Below are 20,228 nucleotides of genomic sequence, written 5' to 3' on the forward strand. Positions count from 1 at the left end.
GCCAATTCTCTGAATGCATTCAAGAGAGAGCTAGATAGAGCTCTTAAGGATAGCGGAGTCAGGGGGTATGGGGAGAAGGCAGGAACGGGGTGCTGATCAGCCATGATTACATTGAATGGTGGTGCTGGCTCAAAGGACCGAATGGCCTACTCCTGCACCTATTGTCGATTGTCTAATAAGATAATTTTAACTTGGCATCATGTTCACAAACATTAAACACACCTGAGCAATTACAAACACCTGTGAAGCCATGTGTCCCAAACATTATGGTACCCTAAAATGGGGGGGACAATGTATAAACTCTGCTTTAATTTCAACATGGTGAAACCAAAATCTATAAAAATTACCTTTATTAAAATCTGACAATGTGCACTTTAACCACATGTTAAACAGATTTTTTCTATTACAAATCTTTGTCGCAAACATTATGGAGGGCACTGTATATATTCTTTGCAGTGATTGCTATGGATAAGGGAAGGCTGCTGATGTTGGGTGCTTGCTTTACCTCTGGTGGGGCCACATTTGAAGTATTGTGTGAAGTTCTAGTTGCCCCATTTTTGGAAGGATTTGGAGAGGGTGCAGAAGAGGTTTACCAGGATGCCGTCTGGATTGGGGGGTATTAGCTGTAAGGAGAGGTTGGACAAGCTTGGATTGTTTTCTCTAGAGCATTGGAGGTTGAGGGGAGCACCTGACAGAAGTATAAAATTATGAGAGGTACTGATAGGATAGACGGTTAAAATCTTTCTCCCAGGATGGAAATGTCAAAAACTAGAGTGCATAGGTTCAAGGTAAGAGGGCCAAAATTTAAGGGATACTAGACCAAGTGGACCCGTTGGGCCCAAACCTCTCCTGCATTGGTGCAGCACCCTGTTCTCCCCTCCCCTCTCTCCTCAACTCCCTTCTCCCTTCTCCCCCCCTCCCTCCTCCCTCCTCCTCCCCTCCCCCTCCCCTTTTAAACTTTAAAATGTGAATAACACCGATTTCAATAAAACTACTTGCATTATCACTAAAGTGACAATGGTGAGTAAGGTGGGCCTAAAATTGTCATGCTATCATGTACCGTTTTGGCTGAAGCACAAACAAGATAACAAACAAGAGTTTTAGTATATAGAAGATGTGCGGGTAAGTTTTTTTACCCAGAGAGTAGTGGGTGTCTGGAACGTGTCTGGAGCCATGATCACATTGAATGGAGTTGCTGGCTCGAAGGGCCGAATGGCCTCCTCCTGCACCTATTGTCTATTGTCTATTGTGCTGCCAGGGGGCAGATATGATAGTGGTGTTTAAGAGACTTTTAGATAGGCACTGGAGGGATATGGATCATTTGCAGAGGAGATTAGTTTAACTTGCCATCATGTTCAACATTGTGGACCAAAGGGCCTGTTGCTGTGCTGTGCTGTACTGTTCTATGTTCTCCATGATTCCTAAAATATACATGCCAAAACTGACTTGTCAATGTAATATATATAACTTTTGCTACGGAAGATGTAGATGACGTACTTTTCGGGGTCATGAAGGAAATAATGTCAATGCTTGTGGCCAACACTAAACAAACTTTGAGATTCCTATGCCAGCATTGTTCATGCAAGCGTATAAACAAGTCCCCACGTAAAGTGACCTGAAATGTTTTCCTGCATTAAGATCAGATTGTGATTTTAACTGCATCTTAAACTATAATTGTTGTTTTTCAATAACCTGGAATCAAAACTAATCTCCCATCTAAACATTTCAAAATGTAAGGATTTTCATATTAAAATATGACAAGTGATAATCTATCTAAATCATGTGCCAATTAGAGTCACAGAGTGATACAGCGTGGAAACAGACCACCTCGGTCCAACTTGCCCACGCCGGCCATCATGTCCTATCTACACGAGTCCCACCTGCCTATTTTTGGCCCATATCCCTCTAAACCTGTCCTATCCATGTACCTGTCCAACTGTTTCTTAAACTTTGGGAGTTTCAGCCTCAACTCCCTCCTCTGGCAGCTTGTTCCATACACCCACCACCCTTTGTGACAAAAAGTTACCCCTCAGATTCCTATTAACCTTCACCTTAAACCTATTAAGGTCATAAGTGACAGGAGCAGAATTAGGCTATTCAGCCCATCAAGTCTATTCCGCCATTCAATCATGGCTGATCTATCTTTCCCTCCTAACCCCATTCTCCTGCCTTCTCCCATAACTCTGGACACCCATACTAATCAAGAATCTATCTTTCTCTGCCTTAAAAATATCCCCTGACTTGCCCTCCTCAGCCTTCTGTGGCAAAGAATGCCACAGATTAATTTATTCTCATCTCTTTCCTATACGATTGTCCTTTAATTCTGAGACTATCACCTCTACTCCTAGACTCCCCCACTAGTGGAAACAGCCTCTCCAAATCCACTCTATCTAAGTATTTCACTATATGATAAGTTTTAATTAGGTGCCCCCTAAGGCCCAGTGCCATCAAACGCTCATCATATGTTAACCCACTCATTCCTGGGATCATTCTTGTAAACCTCCTCTGGACCCTCTCCAGAGCCAGCACATCCTTCCTCGGAAATGGTGCCCACAATTGCTCACAATACTCCAAATGCGGCCTTATCAGCGCCTTATAGAGCCCCAGCATTACACCCCTATTTTTGTATTCTAACCCTCTTGAAATATTGTCGCATCTTTATTGAGCAATCTGGATTATGTTAGTTAAAACTATGCCTTTGGTTTGCTATTGTGAGAAATCTTAATGCTCAGATAGTTTGATAGCATTCCACCCACTGGACACGAGGGGGAATCCCTAAGCACTGATGTCTTGCAACAAACAACCTTGGAAGAGGGGAATTCTACCTACATTGATTGCTGGATCTTTATAGGAAGCATTCAACGTTAAATTGTAGCTGCTATTGTTGCTACTGACTGCTAGATGTGAGCGAATATGTAATATTTTTACTGTGGTTGACACTAACTCCAGTTTCTATCTATTGCATTTAATATCTTTGCCTCAAACTGGTCATTGAGTCATATAGCACGGAAACAGGCCCTTTGGCCCTATTCATCCATGCCGATCGAGGAGCCCCATCTGAGGTGGCCCCATTTATCTGCGTTTGGCCCATATCCCTGTAAACCTTTCCACGTAAATATTGATCGTGTAACTGCCTCGACTACTTAATCTGGCAGCTCGTTCCACATCCCCACCACCCTCTCTGTGGAAAAAGCTGCCTCCCAAATTCCTATTAAACCCCCCCCCTCCCACTCCCTCACCTTAAATCTATGCCCTCCAGTCTTGATTTCTGTATGCTGGGAAAAGGTGTCTGTGCATTCATCGTATCAATTCCCCAACTAGCATCTACTCTAGGTTTTGTCTGGCAAGATCTCTAAATTTTGTGTATCTACTAGGGGCTCTAGGGCCAGGTGGAATCAAGGGATATGGGGAGAAGGCAGGCACGGGTTACTGATTGTGGATGATCAGCCATGTTCACAATGAATGGTGGTGCTGTCTCGAAGGGCCAAATTGTCTCCTCCTGCACCTATTTTCTATGTTTAAACATATGTTTACTCGGTTAAAGAAGGCAGAAATGTTTATAGGTGACTTTTTAACAATGACCTCTTGCCGATTTAGTTTTACTGCTCTGTTTAGTTATGGATTTGTAGATTCCTGTGATCTCTTTCATTTTGTTCTATGGTTAACAATAGGCAATAGGTGTAGGAGTAGGCCATTCGGCCCTTCGAGCCAGCACTACCATTCAATGTGATCATGGCTGATCATTCTCAATCAGTACCCCGTTCCTGCCTTCTCCCCATACCCCCTGACTCTGCTATCCTTAAGAGCTCTATCTAGGTCTCTCTTGAATGCATTCAGAGAATTGGCCTCCACTGCCTTGTGAGGCAGAGAATTCCACAGATTTACACAACCTCCACAGATTCCACACAACCTTGTATGTAAAATAATTGGTCTGTCCCATATACATTGAGAACTCTGGCAGATGAAATAGGCTGTTATCTCAGAAGGCTCTGATGAGCCAAGTGATGCTAAAATCTAATTATTGTGGAAAATAAGGTTCGATTGTAACATTTGAAATGAGAATTCAGATGATAGCTTTATAAACTTGCTGGCACCATATGAAATGAATTTCAATCCTAGTTATTACTCTATCGTGACCTTTTTGTATTTGTTCCCGTATTATGCAGTTGTTTTTAAAAACTGGACTTTGGATGTGTTTTTTTAACCCTCTAAGTAGTTAAGATAATAGAGTCATACAGTGTGGAAACACCCTTCAGCCCAACTTGCCCACATTGGCCAACATATCCCAGCTACACTAGTCCCACCTGCCTGCGTTTGGCCCATATCCCTCCAAACCTGTCTTATCCATGTACCTGTCTAACTGTTTCTTAAACGCTGGGATAGTCCCAGCCTCAACTACCTCCTCTGGCAGCTCGTTTCATACCCTTTGTGTGAAAAGGTTACCCCTCGGATTCCTATTAAAGAGGATTTAGTTCTCAGGGCTAAAGGAATCAAGGGATATGGGGAAAAAGGCGGAATGGGGTACTGATCTTGGATGATCACCCATGATCATATTGAATGGCGGTGCTGGCTCGCAGGTCCGAATGGGCTACTCTTGCACCTATTTTCTATGTTTCTATGCTTCGATGTTTCCTGCATTGGTAGAAGACAGAGATACAGTGGCTGGGCAGCCACTGAAAACACAGACTAGGAGATTTCTACTCCAAAACAGCGATTTTCTTCACAAAAGAGATAATAGACAATAGACAATAGGTGCAGGAGTAGGCCATTTGGCCCTTCGAGCCAGCACCGCCATTCAATGTGATCATGGCTGATCATTCTCAATCAGTACCCCGTTCCTGCCTTCTCCCCATAACCCCTGACTCCGCTATCCTTAAGAGCTCTATCTAGCTCTCTCTTGAATGCATTCAGAGAATTGGCCTCCACTGCCTTCTGAGGCAGAGAATTCCACAGATTTACAACTCTCAGACTGAAAAAGTTTTTCCTCATCTCCGTTCTAAATGGCCTACCCCTTATTCTTAAACTGTGGCCCCTGGTTCTGGACTCCCCCAACATTGGGAACATGTTTCCTGCCTCTAACGTGCCCAATGCCTTAATAATCTTATATGTTTCAATAAGATTCCCTCTCATCCTTCTAAATTCCAGTGTATACAAGCCTAGCCGCTCCAGTCTTTCAACATAGGACAGTCCCGCCATTCCGGGAATTAACCTAGTAAACCTACGCTGCACACCCTCAATAGCAAGAATATCCTTCCTCAAATTTGGAGACCAAAACTGCACACAGTACTCCAGGTGCGGTCTCACTAGGGCCCTGTACAACTGCAGAAGGACCTCTTTGCTCCTATACTCCTCTTGTTATGAAGGCCAACATTCCATTGGCTTTCTTCACTGCCTGCTGTACCTGCATGCTTCCTTTCAGTGACTGATGCACTAGGACACCCAGATCTCGTTGTACGTCCCCTTTTCCTAACTTGAAACCATTCAGATAATAATCTGCCTTCTTAATCTTACCACCAAAGTGGATAACCTCACACTTATCCACATTAAACTGTATCTGCCATGCATCCGCCCACTCACACAACCTGTCCAAGTCACCCTGCAACCTCATAGCATCTTCCTCACTGCTCACACTACCACCCAGCTTTGTATCATCTGCAAATTTGTTAATGGTACTTTTAATCCCTTCATCCAAGTCATTAATGTATATTGTAAATAGCTGCGGTCCCAGCACCGACCCTTGCGGTACCCCACTAGTCACTGCCTGCCATTCTGAAAGGGACCCATTTATCCCCACTCTTTGCTTTCTGTCTGTCAACCAATTTTCTATCCATGTCTATCCATGCCAATACCCCCAATACCATGTGCTCTAATTTTGCCCACTAATCTCCTATGTGGGACCTTGTCGAAGACTTTCTGAAAGTCCAGGTACACCACATCCACCGGCTCTCCCCAGTCAATTTTCCTCGTTACATCCTCAAAAAATTCCAGAAGATTAATCAAGCATGATTTCCCCTTCGTAAATCCATGCTGACTCGGAACGATCCTGTTACTGCTATCCAAATGCTCCGCAATTTCGTCTTTTATAATTGACTCCAGCATCTTCCCCACCACTGATGTCAGACAGATAGTTAATATGTTGCTTGATCTTTAAACAATATTTGACATGTGGTATATTACTGACTATGTCTCTGAAAGTCTTCTTGCAACTGATGAAATAATTTCCAGGGTTTACAGTTGAGTGTGAAAGGCAACCTACTCACAGCGGAAGTTGAGTTCAACTAATTGACAAGAAGTAACTTGAATTAATATAATATTGCAACTATAAGTTTTTTTATCAGATAGTTTTCTCCCCTTGACAGCTGGTTGTTGTTCTACCAATAATAATCAAGTCCTGATAACAAATATTGTTAGGATTCTTAAAAGTCTGGTAAGTGGGGGAAGAGAAATTATATCTATTCTTGTCCTTGCCTCGAGTCCATTCTAATGTACCTCTTTGATTGAAAGATGAAAACAGGTCCTTCAGCCACCCGAGTCTACGTCAATCGTAGAACACACTAGTTCTACGTTATCCCACTTTCTCATCCACTCTATACATTGGTGGCAATTTACAGGGGGCCAATTAACCCACAAACTCGCACGTCTTTGGGATGTGGGAGGAAACCAGAGCACCCAAAGAAAATCCACACAGTCAGTGGGAGAACATGCAAACTTCACACAGACACATCCAAGGGCAGGATTGAATCCGGTTCTCTGGCACTATGAGGCAACAGCTCTACCAGCTGCATAGATAATCAAACAATGATTAATACATTAAAATGGTACTCCAGAGCTTTTTGTTCAAACTCTCTTTTGTTCCAGGCATGAGCAGAGAACACTATAACACAGGGACAGGCCCTTCGGCCAACAGTTTCTATAGCAAATAAATGAATCTCATCTGCCTGCAGGTGATTGATATCCCTCCATTCCCTACATATCCATACAAGCCTCATAAATACCACGATGACATCTGGCTCCACCACCATCCCTGGCTGCACATTCCAGGCACCTACTACCCTCTGTGTCTGATGGCTAAATGATCATAGATCCAAATGCAGGCAGGTGGGACGTGGAGATGTAGATGGACGGCATAAGCAAGTTGGGCAATAGTCTGACTATGACTCTCGGATTTAAACATATAGCTCAATTGGTATTCCACAATATATGTTTTGTTTCACTCTTGGCCTCACTGCTACTGTAAGTAATGATAGAAAAGAAGAGAGGATCAGTGTTTTACATTTAAATTCAAAAATGCTCACTTTGCCTCCAGTTAATCATGTTAATTAAGAAATGTTGCCCTAGGTAGATTGCAGAGTAGTTAAAGCAAGTTTATATAAAAGACAGGGTACTTTATGTATTTCAGAATATGCCCTTATTTAATAGGTGTGTAGAGTCACGGATTTACAGTTGCTTTTGTCGAGATAAATTAACACTGGAGAGCTGGAATGATGCTTCTTTTGTGGATGCAAACATTTGCCCCGTGAGTTTGGCACCATGGTCGCACTTTCATGTTTTGTGTATTATCCCATTTATTTCATTTAAATGGCCCATTTTGTATTTCTTCTAACACAGCCCTGACATGCAGAATATGCAGTGAATCTCTCGCCTGATTGCAAGCAGTTGCATGCTGCAGATGGTTTGTGAGCAAAACTGCCTTCTGTCAGCTGCTGTGGAATGTGCCTGGACTACACAAGTACCCTTCCCTCCTGTGGAGAGTTCAGGTTATTTCTGCAACAACACACACGGCTTTGTACTATTAGGATTTCAGGGGTTTTATTTGCACGTTAATTATTAATCATTTTTCTCTTGTCCATCTACCCGGTTTTTCCCCATTGATAATTTTATATAAAATCTGACTTTGTGGGTTCCAAGTGATTGTAACATGTACGCAAAGGGAAAAATGATAGTGTGTGAAAAATCTCAAATAATTTGAAAAAGTATGTTCTTTTAATGTATTTCTTCTGTTGAGGTACAAGGAACTGCAGGTGCAGTTTTACAAAACAAACCACAAAGTGCTGGAGTAAACATATAGAAACATAGACAATAGGTGCAGGAGGAGGCCATTTGGTCCTTCGAGCCAGCACCACTATTCATTGTGATCATGGCTGATCATCTACAATCAGTAACCTGTGCCTGCCTTCTCCCCATATCCCTTGATTCTGCTAGCCCCATGAGCTCTATCTAATATCTTCTAAATTCATCCAGTGAATTAATTGGCATCCCCTGTCTTCTGTGGCAAAGAATTACACAAATTCACAACTTTCTCAGTTTTAAATGGTCGCCCCTTTATTCTTAGACTGTGGCCCAAGGTTCTGGACTTCCCCAGTATTGGGAACATTTTTCCTGCATCTAGCTTGTCCAGTCCTTTCATAGTTTTATACGTCTCTATAAGATCCCCTCTCATCCTTCTAAACTCCAGTGAATATAAGCCCAGTCTTTCCAATCTTTCCTCATATGACACTCCCGCCATTCTGGGGATTAACCTTGTGTACCTACGCTGCACTACCTCAATAGTAAAGACATTCTTCCTCAAATTAGGAGACCAAAACTGCACACAATACTCCAGATGTGGTCTCACCAGGGCCCTACACAACTGCAGAAGGACCTCTTTACTCCTATACTCAAATCCTCTCATTATGAAGACCAACAAGGCCAACATGCCATTAGCTTAGTAACTTAGTGGGTTAGACACAATCTCTAGAGGACATAGATAGACGATGTTTTGGGACCTTTCTTCAGACTCATTCAGTGAAGACCTGTTTTCAGATCCAGCATCTGAAATGTTCACGATAAATTTCACCTACTTGAGCTTTTTTACGGTTTTCATTTCGAAAATGGAACAGTACAGCACTGGAACTGGCCACAATTACTGTGCTGAACACGATGCTAAGACCAATTCATGTCTGCCTGCACATAATCCAGATCACTCTACTCACTGCCTATGTGCCTATTCAAACGTCTTTCAAGTGCCACTTCCTATGTCTGCAATGCTGTTACATTTACTTTTTAAGTACTTGCATTTGAAAAAGAACGACTTTATTTCCTTAATTACTGAGCAATAAATCACTAAAGATTTTCAATAATTGGTCAAGCTAATCATAGTGGTGGTAAACTGAAAATCGGAAAAGCATGACATTTAGTTGCCTTCAATTAATAGTCTATCCAACCACAGGGCTGGACTCTTAGTGCATCAACACTAACAGGCATCTTTTATGAAGTTGATAACAGTCTGGAGTTTGGCTGCATGAACGAATGAGCAGTAGATGCTTTTGAATTGCTTTCTTAATGCATTTACTTTGGACGGTCGGGTAGTTTTATTTTCATGCAGAATGTTACTTCATGAGCTGTTTATTTCTCACTTGACTAACATTTTTTAAATGAATTATTCCATTAATATTGATTTTTGCATATCAGATCACATGTTTATTTACATGTGATTGTTGACTTACAGTGGCACGGTGGCGCAGCGGTAGAGTTGCTGCCTTACAGCGCCAGAGACCCGGGTTCGATCCTGACTCCGGGTGCTGCCTGTGTGGAGTTTGTACGTTCTTCCTGCAATCGTGTGAGTTTTCTCGGGGCGCTCCGGTTTCCACCCACATTCCAAAGATGTGCACATTTGTAGGTTGGTTTCTGTAAATTGTCCTAAGGTGTAGGATAGAAATAGTTAGTCGTGATCACTGGTCGGCGTGGACTCAGTGGGCTGAAGGGTCTGTTTCCACGCTGTATTTCTAAACTAAACTAAAACTAAACTATAGTCATAGAATATAGAAAAAGACCCTTTGACCCAACTTGTCCATGCCGATCATGTCGCCTAACCAAGTTAGCCCACTTGCTTACGCCTGCCTTTTGTACCCCCAAAGATTTCCTATCTATGTACTTGTCCAAGTAGACTTTTAAATCTCGTAATTATACTCGCATCTACCACATCTGGCAACTTATTCCATCAACTCACCACAATCTGTGTGAAAAGGTAACCCCCTCGGGGCCCTTTTAAATCATTATCATCTCACCTTCAACCTATTCCTTCTGGTTGTAGAGACCTCTACCCTGGGGAAAGTGGATATTCATCTTATCTATGCCCCTCATGTTTCTACATACCTCTACAAGGTCACCCCTCAGCCTCCTACACTCCAGGGAAAAATGTTTTAGCCCATCGAGCTTCTCCCTGTCATTCAAACAATCCAGAGCCCCGTAAATCATTTTTACATCCTTCTAGTTTAATGACATCCTTGCTATACACAGTACACCACATATGGCCTCACCAACGTCTTGAACAATAGACAATAGACAATAGACAATAGGTGCAGGAGGAGGCCATTTGGCCCTTCGAGCCAGCACCGCCATTCAATGTGATCATGGCTGATCATTCTCAATCAGTACCCCACAGATTCACAACTCTCTGACTGAAAAGGTTTTTCCTCATCTCCGTTCTAAATGGCCTACCCCTTATTAGACAATAGACAATAGGTGCAGGAGTAGGCCATTCAGCCCTTCGAGCCAGCACCGCCATTCAATGCGATCATGGCTGATCACTCTCAATCAGTACCCCGTTCCTGCCTTCTCCCCATACCCCCTCACTCCGCTATCCTTAAGAGCTCTATCCAGCTCTCTCTTGAAAGCATCCAACGAACTGGCCTCCACTGCCTTCTGAGGCAGAGAATTCCACACCTTCACCACCCTCTGACTGAAAAAGTTCTTCCTCATCTCCGTTCTAAATGGCCTACCCCTTATTCTTAAACTGTGGCCCCTTGTTCTGGACTCCCCCAACATTGGGAACATGTTTCCTGCCTCTAATGTGTCCAATCCCCTAATTATCTTATATGTTTCAATAAGATCCCCCCTCATCCTTCTAAATTCCAGTGTATACAAGCCCAATCGCTCCAGCCTTTCAACATACGACAGTCCCGCCATTCCGGGAATTAACCTAGTGAACCTACGCTGCACGCCCTCCATAGCAAGAATATCCTTCCTCAAATTTGGAGACCAAAACTGCACACAGTACTCCAGGTGCGGTCTCACCAGGGCCCGGTACAACTGTAGAAGGACCTCTTTGCTCCTATACTCAACTCCTCTTGTTACGAAGGCCAACATTCCATTGGCTTTCTTCACTGCCTGCTGCACCTGCATGCTTCCTTTCATTGACTGATGCACTAGGACACCCAGATCTCGTTGAACTCCCCCTCCTCCTAACTTGACACCATTCAGATAATAATCTGCCTTTCTATTCTTACTTCCAAAGTGAATAACCTCACACTTATCTACATTAATCTGCCATGTATCCGCCCACTCACACAACCTGTCCAAGTCACCCTGCAGCCTTATTGCATCTTCCTCACAATTCACACTACCCCCCAACTTAGTATCATCTGCAAATTTGCTAATGGTACTTTTAATCCCTTCGTCTAAGTCATTAATGTATATCGTAAATAGCTGGGGTCCCAGCACCGAACCTTGCGGTACCCCACTGGTCACTGCCTGCCATTCCGAAAGGGACCCATTTATCCCCACTCTTTGCTTTCTGTCTGTCAACCAATTTTCTATCCATGTCAGTACCCTACCCCCAATACCATGTGCCCTAATTTTGCCCACTAATCTCCGATGTGGGACCTTGTCGAAGGCTTTCTGAAAGTCGAGGTACACCACATCCACTGACTCTCCCTTGTCAATTTTCCTAGTTACATCCTCAAAAAATTCCAGTAGATTTGTCAAGCATGATTTCCCCTTCGTAAATCCATGCTGACTCGGAATGATCCCGTTACTGCTATCCAAATGCTCAGCAATTTCGTCTTTTATAATTGACTCCAGCATCTTCCCCACCACTGATGTCAGACTAACTGGTCTATAATTACCCGTTTTCTCTCTCCCTCCTTTCTTAAAAAGTGGGATAACATTTGCTATCCTCCAATCCACAGGAACTGATCCTGAATCTATAGAACATTGAAAAATGATCTCCAATGCTTCCACTATTTCTAGAGCCACCTCCTTAAGTACCCTGGGATGCAGACCATCAGGCCCTGGGGATTTATCAGCCTTCAGTCCCATCAGTCTACCCAAAACCATTTCCTGCCTAATGTGGATTTCCTTCAGTTCCTCCATCACCCTAGGTTCTCCGGCCCCTAGAACATTTGGGAGATTGTGTGTATCTTCCTCAGTGAAGACAGATCCAAAGTAACGGTTTAACTCGTCTGCCATTTCTTTGTTCCCCATAATAAATTCCCCTGCTTCTGTCTTCAAAGGACCCACATTTGCCTTGACTATTTTTTTCCTCTTCACGTACCTAAAAAAACTTTTGCTATCCTCCTTTATATTATTGGCTAGTTTACCCTCGTACCTCATACCTTACAGTTGTAACATGACATGCCATCTCCTTGGGCAAGCATGTTGAATGCTTTCTCCACCACCCTGCCTACTGTGTGGCCACTTTGAAGAACTATGTATCTGCTCCCCTTGGTCTCTTGGTTCTACAATACTTCTGAGGCCCCCTCCCATTCACTGTTTAAATCCTGCCCTGGTTTGTCTTACTAAAATGCAACACCTCTACGACTCTATGACCTCGCATTTATCTCAATTAAACTCATCTGCCATCCCTCGGCCCCTTCACCCAGTTGGTCAAGATCCCGTTGCAATTTCAGATAACCTTCATTGCATTGTACTTGATAACTACAGTTGTATCATCATATTGGTTAAGCTGCATGGGATAGTTCATGGTTTTGTCAAAGATGCGAGAAGATTGAACTACCACTGAGGAAACAATGTGAATACGTGGCAACATTGCAGTCGTATTCATAATCTGACTGTGGCAAATGATATCATGCTTTATACCAGGCGACCATTTCACCCAACTCGGTCCAGCCAGGCCAACTGGATCTCCTGGTTACTAACTATTTAAACTCCCTTCCCATTGCCACCCCCACATTTCTGTTCTTAGCTTCCTCCATTGCCAGAGTGAGGCTACATGCCAACTCGAGGAACAGCACCTCATATTCCGCTTGGGTAGCATGCAACCCAATGATATGGACATTGACTCTCCAATTTTAAGCAACATTCCCTCCTCCGCTTCTCTCTTTCCTGTGCCCTCCTCCCACCCTGGTGCGCACCAATTTCTCCCTCTTTTCCCCTGTTCCCTCCCCTCTACCCTAACCCCTTCCACCCATATCCCCACCACTGGATTTACATTTCACTACTCTTCTCTCCTTATCCGACAACCTTTTGACTCATTTTCGCCTCTAGCCTTCCTCACTTACTCCACCCATTTCCCAATCAAACCTCCCTCACCTGTATCCAACTATTACTTTCCAGGCTTTATCTCAAATCCCACTCTCTTTTCCAGCTTTCTCGCCCCCAATCCAGTCCCTCCACAGATTTGCCTGACCTGCTGAGTTACTCCAGCACTTTGTGTTTTGCTCAAGATTCCAGTATCTGCAATTCCTTGTGTCTCTACATCATGAAGTAAACTGTGTACGTATGCCTTATGTTCAATGGTTCCTTTAATATCACGTGTACCAAGGTACAATGAGATTTTTTTTTGTATACATATCAATAAGATTATTGCCATACATAAGTACAATTCCCGGTTACGTATATAATGCATTGAAACACCCCGCTGAGTCTAGGGCGGCATGGTGGCGCAGCGGTAGAGTTGCTGCCTTACAGCGAATGCAGCGCCGGAGACTCAGGTTCGATCCTGACCACGGGTGCCGTCTGTATGGAGTTTGTACGTTCTCCCCATGACCTGCGTGGGTTTTCTCCGAGATCTTCGGTTTCCTCCCACACTCCAAAGACGTACAGGTATGTAGGTTAATTAACTTGGTAAATGTAAAAATTGTCCGTAGTGGGTGTAGGATAGTGTTAGTGTGCGGGGATCGCTGGGCGGCGCGGACCCGGTGGGCCGAAGGGCTGTATCTCTAAATCTAAAAGAAAAATCTAAAATATACAAGGGTCACCAGGTTTTGGTGCCATTTCACAGTCCCAGCTGCAGCTGACCACAAAGGCCCATTGCAGCCGTCGCCTCCATCCGGTCATCCCACAAACTCTTGCCCCTCTCCTTGCCCGACCATCTTCAACCTCCGTGTCCCAGGGCGCCTTCCACGGCTGTCCTTGAGGGCGGGGAAGTTAAGAGCCCCCTGGTTCTTCTTACTGGCCCTTGTCCAGCATCCGCCGCTGTTGCCGACTCCACCTCCTCTGCGGTTCCCAGTCTTCGGGAGCGAGCAGAGGCCAGGCTCAGCGGCGTCCCTCTCCTGATTCCGCGGTAGGCGAGCCGGGCCTGCTGTCTTGGTATGGCCACGGCTCACGGGAACCCTCCTCGCTGGGACCTTCTGCTGCTGACAGCTAGCTTGAAAGATATGATTGTGTGATTCTGTACATATATTCTGCAGGATGGCTGTTGAACGAGTGACAACAGAAGTCTTTATATCTTCCAAAATAAGATCTTGCATGCCACTGAGGTTTGCTTGCTAAAGGAAAAATTATCACCATTGGACTATGCGTATTTTTCTTGACCACCCTCAAGTGACTGAAGGTCAGATTCATGATTGATTGGGTGATTACAAGTCAGCACAAGTCAAATTGGAAATGGCAGTGCTGCCAACAGCAGGGTGTATCTCATCAGGCTGCAGAAGTTGTTTGGTTTTCTCAAAACAGAGTGCCAGATCTGTAATTAAACCAATGTGTTAGCTGCAGCAGTAAGCGAGCATTGGCGCTATTTAATATGTCCTCCAGCATTTTGCCTGGAAGGGACTCCGAGCTGCACATGACAAGTGGATCTTGGTAAAGGTTTTGAATGACTTGACAAATGTGTTTTTCTTAAATTTCCGCACGCTGGCCAGAGCACACACTGATCATTGCAGAGTTGGTTCTGACTTTGAATGATTGCCCGCTCTTGTTTTGAAACATTTTTATTTAATGTTGTTGGTTGGGTTATACAGTGTGTGGTGTAGTGTTCCCCTGGTATATAAATTCTGGTGCAGTGGTTTAATGACATGGTGAATTACAATGTGCGAGTTCTATTTGTGTATAATGTGGATTGTTCAGCATCACCCCTTTGACACTGCAGATATTTTCTTGGATCCACCAAGCTGCCTTCTTAACATCCACAGAAGGAAATTCAATGACAGAGTGGTTACCTCCGCATACTGTAAGTCTCTGTGCAGGATTAATTTGGAAGGAAGAGAAGTATTACTGCAGTACTGAGAAGTTTTGCTGCAGTATTAATTGTAGTTTTTTCATTTTGTTATTTCTAACCGCACATCCCAAGAAGATACTGCATCAAATCATGGAATTGGTAAATGAGTAATGTCACCTTGTGGAAAAAAAAAAAGACACAAGGACAGTCAGAACCCTTTTCCCAGAGTGGAAATGTCCAACACAAGAGGGCATAGCGATTAGGTGAGAGGGGAAAAGGTTCATTGAGATGTGCGGGACATGCTTTTTACACAGGGAGTAGGGGCCTGGAATGAGTGCCAGGGGTGGTGGTGGAGGCAGATTTGAAAATGGCGTCCAAGAGTATTTTACATAGGACAATAGACAATAGACAATTGGTGCAGGAGTAGGCCATTTGGCACTTCGAGCCAGCACCGCTATTCAATGTGATCGTGGCTGATCATTCTCAATCAGTACCCCGTTCCTGCCTTCTCCCCATACCCCCTGACTCTGCTATCCTTAAGAGCTTTAGCTAACTCTATCTTGAATGCATTCAGAGAATTGGCCTCCACTGCCTTCTGAGGCAGAGAATTCCACAGATTCACAACTCTCTGACTGAAAAAGTTTTTCCTCATCTCCGTTCTAAATGGCCTACCCCTTATTCTTAAACTGTGGGCCCTCGTTCTGGACTCCCCCAACATTGGGAACATGTTTCCTGCCTCTAACGTGTCCAACCCCTTAATAATCTTATATGTTTCGATAAGATCTCCTCTCATCCTTCTAAATTCCAGTGTATACGAGCCTGTTGTAAGTGCACATGGAAGTGCAGGGAACGGAGGAATGTGGATCATGTACAGGCCAATAAGATCAGTTTAACTTGACATCATGTTCACAAACATTGTGGGAAGGGCCTGTTCCTGTGCTGCACTGTTCTATGTTCTAAAATGGTGGAGGAACTTAGCAGGGCAGGCAGCATCTCTGAAGAACATGGTGATGCTTTGGGTCGGGACCCTTCTTCATCTTGTGGAAAGGTTTCTCATTTGCAATCCTTGTCAAGAGTAAACACTGTTTAACTGTCATATGCACTTACAACAGAACAATCATATTCTTGCAGCATAACAGGTCTGTAAATGCAATACACTAAGATAATATGAAACAAACTAAAACACAATACATTAATAATCAGAATAGTAATGCAAAAAACCCAAAGTCCTTCGTTCAACCAAAGACAGTCCATAGAAGTTCATAGTTGAGGTCAGTGTTGTGTAGTGTTCAAGAGCCTAATGGATTTTGGGAAGAAGTTGTTCCTGAACATATATGTTGTGGTTTTCAGGCTCCTGTACCTCCTTCCCGATGGCAGGAATGAAATCATAGGTTCATGAGAGATAGGAATAGAATTAGGCCGTTGGGCCCATCAGGTCTACTCCGCCATTAAATCATGGCTGGTCTAACTCTCCCTCAATTCTCATATCATATCATCATATCATATAAAAACAGCCGGAAACAGGCCTTTTCGGCCCTCCAAGTCCGTGCCGCCCAGCGATCCCCGCACATCAACACTATCCTACACCCACTAGGGACAATTTTTACATTTACCCAGCCAATTAACCTACATACCTGTACGTCTTTGGAGTGTGGGAGGAAACCGAAGATCTCGGAGAAAACCCACGCAGGTCACGGGGAGAACGTACAAACTCCTTACAGTGCAGCACCCGTAGTCAGGATCGAACCTGAGTCTCCGGCGCTGCATTCGCTGTAAAGCAGCAACTCTACCGCTGCGCTACCGTGCCGCCTGCTTTTTCTCAATAACCTCTGACACCAAGAGACAAGTCAAAAGTGTTTTATCATCATATGTCCCAGATAGAACAATGACATTCTTACCTGCAGCAGCAGCACAACAGAATATGTAAACATAGTACACTGTAAACAATGTGATAATGAGAGAGAAAATAATGTTCAGTGGGTGTGCACAAACACACACGCACACACATACACACGCGCACGCGCGCGCACACACACACACACACACACACCCCACATACACACACACACACACACACACACGCACACGCGCACACACACACACACACACACACACACACACACATATATATATAGTGTAAGAAAATAACTGCAGATGCTATTACAAATCGAAGGTATTTATTTCACAAAATGCTGGAGTAACTCAGCAGGTCATGCAGCATTTCAGGAGAGAAGGAATGGGTGACGTTTCGGGTCGAGACTCTTCTTCAGACTGATTGGGAGTATAAAGCTGGAGTTAAAGGGGAAGTGAGTACAGGAAAAGTTACAAAAGACTCTCGAATTAACGGGAAGCAAAGTTCGAGAAGGTATAAGAGGGTAAGGTCAGGGCCAATAGTGACCGGTGTGAGAGGGGGGTGGGGGTGGGGGAGGGGCCAGTCTTTGCCAACTTTAGTCAGTCTGTGAGTAGGTGTGAATTTCCGGCTGGGCAGGAGTGGGTGGGGAAGGGTCCAGTCTTTTCAGAACGGAGTTAGGCTGTGAGTACGTGTGAATTGCTGCTTGGGGAGGAGTGGGTGGGGAAGGGTCCAAACTGGAGTCAGTCTGTGAGTACGTGTGAAGTGATGATTGGGGGGCGGGGGGAGGAAGGGGATCCCAGGATTATGTTTCTGTTTCTCAGCTGATGATTGTCCAAGGAGCGGGGGGGTTTTCCTCTTGTACCTGGTGAATCCATGCAAGTCCTTTCCAACTGAAGAAGAGTCATTAGCTGAGAACTTGCTCCTCAGCTTCTCAGAGTACCTTTCCTTGGCAGCTGATTCCTCTTCTCAGCTTGTACTTGGCCTGCCTGTAGAGGTCTGTATCCCCATTCCTGTAGGCCTCATCTTTTGACTGGCGGAGTTGACTGAGTTCTGCTGTGAACCAGGGCTTGTTGTTGTTGAACCAGATCCAGGTCTTCGTGGGAATGCAACTGTCCTCGATAAATCCCCAGGGCCTGATGGTCTGCATCCCAGGGTACTTAAGGAGGTGGCTCTAGAAATCGTGGATGCATTGGTGATCATTTTCCAATGTTCTATTGATTCAGGATCAGTTCCTGTGGATTGGAGGGTAGCTAATGTTATCCCACTTTTTAGGAAAGGAGGGAGAGAGAAAACAGGGAATTATAGACCAGTTAACCAGACATCAGTGGTGGGGAAGATGCTGGAGTCAATTATAAAAGAAGAAATTGCGGAGCATTTGGATAGCAGTAACAGGATCGTTCCGAGTCAGCATGGATTTACGAAGGGGACATCATGCTTCACTAATCTTCTGGAATTTTTTGAGGATGTAACTAGGAAAATGGACAAGGGAGAGCCGGTGGATGTAGTGTACCTGGACTTTCAGAAAGTCTTCGACAAGGTCCCACATAGGAGATTAGTGGGCAAAATTAGAGCACATGGTATTGGGGGTAGGGTACTGACATGGATAGAAAATTATTTGGCAGACAGGAAACAAAGAGTAGGGCTTAACGGATCCCTTTCAGAATGGCAGGCAGTGACTAGTGGGGTACCACAAGGCTCGGTGCTGGGACCGCAGCTATTTACAATATACATTAACGATTTAGATGAAGGGATTAAAAGTAACATTAGCAAACTTGCAGATGATACAAAGCTGGGTGGCAGTGTGAAGTGTGAGGAGAATGCTATGAGGATGCAGGGTGACTTGGACAGGTTGTGTGAGTGGGCGGATGCATGGCAGCTGCAGTTTAATGTGGATAAATGTGAGGTTATCCGCTTTGGTGGCAAGAACAGGAAGGCAGATTATTATCTGAATGGTGTCAAGTTAGGAAAAGGGGACGTACAACGAGATCTGGGTGTCCTTGCACATCAGTCACTGAAAGTAAGCATGCAGGTACAGTAGGCAGTGAAGAAGGCATGTTGGCCTTCATAACAAGAGGAGTTGAGTATAGGAGCAAAGAGGTCCTTCTGCAGTTGTACGGGGCCCTGGTGAGACCACACCTGGAATATTGTGTGCAGTTTTGTTCTCCAAATTTGAGGATGGACATTCTTGCTATTGAGGGAGTGCAGCATAGGTTCACCAGGTTAATTCCCAGGATGGTGGGTCTGTCATACCTATTACAAATCTCAAATTGTGGAGTACAGAGGCAAATAACTAATGATGGGTCTTTGTCCCAAACATTATGGAGGGCAATGTATGTTAAAAGAATGGAGTGACTGGGCTTGCATACACTGGAATTTAGAAGGATGAGAGGGGATCTTATTGAAACATATAAGATTATTAAGGGATTGGACACGCTAGAGGCAGGAAACATGTTCCCGATATTGGGGGGTCCAGAACCAGGGGCCACAGTTTAAGAATAAGGGGTAGGCCATTTAGAACGGAGATGAGGAAAAACCTTTTTACCCAGAGAGTTGTGAATCTGTGGAATTCTCTGCCTCAGAAGGCAGTGGAGGCCAATTCTCTGGATACTTTTAAGAGGGAGTTAGATAGAGCTCTTAATGATAGCAGAGTCAAGGGATATGGGGAGAAGGCAGGAACGGGGTACTGATTGTGAATGATCAGCCATGATCACAGTGAATGGCAGTGCTGGCTCAAAGGGCCGAATAGCCTACTCCTGCATCTATTGTCTATTGTCGAAACCTAGAGTCATACAGCACTGGAAAAGTCCCTTTGGCCCAACCCGTCCGTGCCAACCAAAATGTCGCCATCTAAGCTGACCCCATTTGCCCACATTTGGTCCATATCCCTCTGTACCTTTCCTATCCCTGTACATGTCCTGCAATCATTTAAATGTAGTTATTATATCTGCCTCAACTATCTCCTCTGACAGCATGTTCCATATACTCACCACCCTCTGTGAAAAAGTTACCCCTCAGTTTCCTATTAAATCTTTCCCCTCTCACTTTGAGACTATGATCTTTGGTTGTTGATTCCCCTACCTAGGCATCCCTGGAGATGCTGCCATGTTCTCCACGGATGCTGCCTGACCCGCTGAGTTACTCCAGCACTTTGTGTCTTCCTTCATAAGAATTTATATCTTATAAATATTTTGCTAATGTAGCATTGCATGAACAGTGCGT

At 44.3% G+C, this 20,228-nt stretch overlaps 1 protein-coding gene across 3 annotated transcripts in view; it reads left to right on the forward strand.

Moving 5' to 3' along the window:
- fars2 (phenylalanyl-tRNA synthetase 2, mitochondrial) overlaps positions 1–20,228 on the forward strand; it is a 368,551-nt gene that overhangs the window by 44,118 nt on the left and 304,205 nt on the right. Inside the window, exon 1 of one of the 3 annotated variants that reach the window (XM_078413852.1) lies at positions 9,518–9,598. The exons of the other annotated variants lie outside the window; for them this stretch is intronic. The gene's annotated coding sequence lies outside the window, so the exon portion shown is untranslated. Of the gene's footprint in view, positions 1–9,517; positions 9,599–20,228 lie in introns of those variants that run through there. 3 annotated transcript variants of the gene reach the window in all.

Source organism: Rhinoraja longicauda, chromosome 2, assembly GCF_053455715.1.
Source record: "Rhinoraja longicauda isolate Sanriku21f chromosome 2, sRhiLon1.1, whole genome shotgun sequence".
NCBI classification, from domain to species: Eukaryota; Metazoa; Chordata; class Chondrichthyes; order Rajiformes; family Arhynchobatidae; genus Rhinoraja; species Rhinoraja longicauda.